The sequence below is a fragment of the Gossypium raimondii genome, chromosome 10 (assembly GCF_025698545.1).
Source record: "Gossypium raimondii isolate GPD5lz chromosome 10, ASM2569854v1, whole genome shotgun sequence".
Lineage (NCBI taxonomy): Eukaryota > Viridiplantae > Streptophyta > Magnoliopsida > Malvales > Malvaceae > Gossypium > Gossypium raimondii.
This window is the reverse complement of record NC_068574.1, coordinates 49,694,537-49,699,947: the sequence shown is the minus strand read 5'-3', so window position 1 is coordinate 49,699,947 and position 5,411 is coordinate 49,694,537.

Genomic DNA, 5,411 nt, shown 5'->3' with positions numbered 1-5,411 from the left:
CATAGCGCATAGATACATATTTCCATAGTTATAAAAGTTCACATAGATTGGCACTTGAGTTATGAAACATATAGTGAGCTCTATCATCACTTATCGGATACATGGATCATTATCACACCAAACATAGACTCATACAGTAAAGCATGTCCCAAAAGTAAATCATGTAGCTAACACTCTCCTTATTCCCCCTCACATGTCCCGTTGAATGAAGCTTAGCTCTCATTCCCTTATTGTAACACCCTATACCTGACCTGGTCGCCAAGCCCAAATATGGGATACCACACAACCGTCTCGTTTCATGTAATCAAGTAGGAAACTAAATCCAAGCAAACCGATCTTCTTTAGTTAACCCATATAAGTTTTAAGTCAACCAATTAGTTAATTAACATTATTACAAGCAAAACATTCATTAATTGACCTTACATACACTTAGAATTATGTATAAGGGTTGTTTAGCAAAATTTCATAAAATTGTTTGTAGGTACCGATACTGGTGTTTAAGGTATTGATATTTCCTTCATGTGGTACCGATACCATTGAGAAAAATGATACCAAAATAGCTTACTGTTTCTCAGCCAAAAATCTTAATTGTCAAAAATTGCTATAAATTATCGATACTTTAGTCTCAAGTATCGATACTCAAGATAAAGTATCGATACCAAACCCCTATTTTGTTTTCCTATACATTTTAATTCATAAAGGTATCGATTTTTTAAGCCAACTATCAATACCTCTGCTACTGGAGCTCAAAATGCAGCATATAAGGGCAAATAATTCATTCCAAATGGTTCCTAAGCAACATGCATCAAGTACTTTATTTATTTCATTAATCACCAGCTAAATTTATCAGTCTAAAATGTCAAATCTTCCAAGCAAGAATTATTATGCCAATATCAATGTTTAAATATTCTAACATAAAAATAACATGAAATTCTTGTAGGCCAAATCAAAATGTTTAAAGATCTATAACCCAAAATAGTTCTACCACATTGCCTATTTCCCCAATACGAATATAAATAATGGAGCATCTATGATGAATAACCAATATTCCTGGGATCACTCCCTTAGAAACCATACAGCCCACACCGTGTCGTCACTAATTGGCATATGTTGAAATGAGTGGGTGAGCTTTAACAAGCTTAGTGAATGCAAAGAATTTCCACAACACAGATATGTCATCATGCAACACAACCAATCAACAAATCACAAGTACCTTATTCTTAAGTCTAACATCATGTAGTATTAAATCATGCACCGTCTAATAGGTCCTTCTCATAACCCATACATATTCAAGCATAAAACATGTTTCACACAATTACATAAAATATGATAAATTGGCACTTGAGTTATGAAACGTATAGTGAGCTCTATCATCAGACATTGGATACACGGATCTCCATTGCATCACATAGACTCATGGAGTCAAACATGTCCCAAAAGTGAATTATATAGCTAACACTCTCCTTATTTCCCCTCACATGACCCATTAAATGAAGCTTAGCTTTCATTCCCTTATCCCTCCGAACATGTCCAAGGCCTCAATGCCCAAAACCACTATACATATAAGTGTGTAATCAGAATCATATGGCATGCCAACTATATCCAATGGTTCCAAGATCACAAGGCCAAAATATCTGAAAATAATACATATTTCTTACCGATTATCCTGCACTATCACTGCATATTAGCATTTTTGCAAAACACTAGCATAGTCATATAACATATATATTACACATTTATTTCATGTATATAATTGTACTTTACACAATAATAACCATACTCACTTATCACATTTCATGCATAATACATAACCACAAGATAATTATAGATTCAAGAAAATTACGCTTGGAACTTAGACTAGGGGTTTAGGTTACATCTAAGTTCCCAAATAACACATCACTCGTGTTTACAAGTAGCAATTCCATACACTCACCACTTTATTCTTTTGTCGAAAAGCTGAGGCTTTACACACAAATATCATACAATAACCACAGTCAAGTAACAATAAAAAATTCACTCAAACCAACTAGAACACAAGCTTTAAGCGAAGTTTCTATGTAACTTAAACTATAAACATAACAAACTTTTAATTCTAATAACTCAGTCCATACTCCATCTTTTTGTCTAGAATCAATTTTTTTCAACTAATTAATCATCTACGCCTAATTCGTAACCCTCAAACTAGACAAATCTACTAAATTCATGGTATCGACATTTTTTTACATCTTTTAGGAAATTTTCACAAAATTCATTAAAACATAAGAAATCACTAACAAAAATTCAAGGTAAATTAAAAAAACCATCTAATCATGCTAAAAAAGTTGAAAAACACTTTGAAACCAAGTTTTTATGCAATATCCCGAAATCCACCATTAATGGCTCAATTTTCGACTTTTATTTAAAACATATAATTTGAAGTCAAATAATTCAGTTTTACAATCTAAATAACATTAAAAACAAATGGATACATGAATGATTACCTTTATTGAAAGAACGAATGAGTTTTGACATAAATCTGAAAAACCCACATTTGGAGAAGATGACAAAATCTATGGAGTTTTTAGTGTTTTTCTTGAAGATTTATGATGGTAAATGACTTAGGAATGATAGGGAATCAAGGTATTGTGGTTTGGGAATAAAAAATAGAAAGAAATAGCAAGGGAAAAGCAAGGGGCAACAAGCACAATAAAGGGGAAAAGAAACTAACATGAGAACATGTTGATGACGAAGAAATAGGTTCAATTTTATAAACTGGTCAAATTTCCACATAAATGCTCATTATTTTGATTTTGTTACAAATCAGTCCTTTTTCAAAATTAAGGGTTTTTAGAACACTTTTTCAAAAATTGATTTAACAACTAAGATGCCATTGTCGAAAACATTACTGAGTACCAGCCTTATAAATTTCTGAGCTCATATAGGCCAAAATCCCTAAAATTCCCCTAAAACTCCTAGGCCCTACTTTGGGGTATTACACTTATCCCTCCAACATGTCCTAGTGCCTCAATGTCCAAAATCACTATACATATAGGTGAGTACTCACAATCCTATGGCATGCCAACTATATCCAATGGTCTCATAAGGTTACAAGGCCAAAATATTCGAAACAATCACAAATCACTTATTGTTCATCCATGCACTATCACTGCATGTTAACATCTTTTGCAAAACATTGTCACTATCACATAACGTACATATATTATGCATACGGTTGCACTTTTCGCAATCGTTACTGTAATACCCTAATTTTGCCCGGCCCAAATTAAATAAATAAACAAAATATAAAAATAATAAAATAAAAATAATAAAAATAAGGCTATTAAAAGTCCATCAGTCCAGCAAACCCAAAATACAAGCCTAAAATCATACAGACCTAATACACCCCAGCCCAATTGCCTTACAAGCCCAAACCAACTAAATACCCTTGGCCCAAAACTGGAACAAACAGAAACCCTAGGGTTTCTGAGACTTTTAGCGCCGCAGCCAGTAGGTTTAGCCTCCGAGCCGTTCCACGTCAGCCTTTGCTTCCGTACGCGATGCCTTCGCCCCCTCGTATGACCGTACCTGCAGCAAACAACAAACCGACAGCAAAATGGAACAAACAAACAACAAAAGAAAAGCAGAGAAAAAGAAAAACAACAAAAGAATTTGTATTCGTTTTCTTTTCTTTTTGTTTTCGGGTTATAAAAAACACAAAGATGTACTCAAAGGGCGTCTCTTTTTCCCTTTTTTACGCATACAGAGAAGGAATACAAAAAAGCAAAAAATATTCAAGTAAAAAAGAGCAGAGTTTCGTAAGGTGGCTTTTGAATTTCTTTTTTTCTCTTTAATTTTCTTTGTTTTTTACTACTCCGTTCATAAATAGCTCGAAATAAAAAAGAAAAGAGGGATCTTACCTGTGAGCACGCCGTCGGAACTGCTGCTTGCTCCGTTCCAAATCGGAGTTGATAGTAGCAAGATTTGAACTGTGAGGTGGTGGGAGCGAAGGAGGGTCTCCTGTTCTTAAGTTCATTTTAGGGTTTTAATAGGCCTTTAATAGTGTTCAAAATGACCTTTGTTTGGGGCTAGATTCGATGGCTCCAAAAGCGGTGTCGTATTAACATTTGACTGATGACCCGACCAGATCTGGCGAGATCCGCGTGTTACAGCGGGGAGGAGATTTGCATAAAGGTCCTTCTTCTCTTGCGGGATTTTTTAATTAGTCCTTTTATTTTTAGTTTTACCTACATTTTGATATTGTCACATTTTGGTCTATGTCATTGCTTTGCGTTTTGGGAAGCGGGATATTTCCCATTTGGCTCCCCGTAATTCATGCAATTGCGTTTGACCCTCCGTTTCTTTTAAATTACATTTGTGGCACATTAATTTTGTTACATCTGCGGTTTAGTCCTTTTTTACTATTCATAACATTATTATTAATCTATTATTATTAATTTATGATTATTATTATTATCACCGCTATTATTTACGGTATTATTATTGATATTGTTAGTATATTATTTGCATATTTAATTGCCATTATTTACGTATATAAATTATTTTATGTTATTATGTAATATTATTTTAGGTTTTAACATTTTATACAATACTATTTTATATCTATATACCATTTATATTAATTCATTTTAGTTAAACATACGAGTATATAATACATTATTATATCATTTTATTTATCTATACATATATATAATTTATTTTCTAGGACCCTATTTTAATTTATTTTGTTTATTTCAACTTTTGTATATATTATTATATATTTTTCTTATGTATTTGCTTTATATTCGTTTTGTTATTACATTTTTACATAGTATTTCTTTTTATTTTCCTTTAAATCTATTGCAAACTCATATATATACATTATTATGACGAAATTTTATACATATAATTTATCGTACATTGATAATTTTGAATCTTCTCCTTGCTTGTTTTTTATTTTTACTTTTATTTTATTTTAAAACTTATTATACTTTGTTTGTATTGATTTGCTTGATATTCCTTATAATTCATTTGCTTTTAATGTTAGAATTTGTAATATGTGATGTAAGATTATTGCTCTTATGTGTATTGTATTGCTTATTTGTATTTATTGATTCTTTGTCGCTCATTAGTGTACATTTTAGTTTCCGAATTATCATTTCGTGTGGTACATTATTATTCAATCGTTTTCTTTATTCAAAAGATTACAAATGACAAATTTATTTCGTACAAAAGTTTCCAAAAATAACGCAATATTCGGCATTTGGGATTGTCGAAAAGATTGTATCCTAACTTACTGGATTCCAATCTTCATCGGGATCTAAGAAACCGATTATATTTTTTAATCAAAACATAATTAAATAGCTCATTCTCGAGAATTTGATATGTGGTGTCCTAACGCATTGGACATGACGTATTGTTTTCCTGAGACGAGG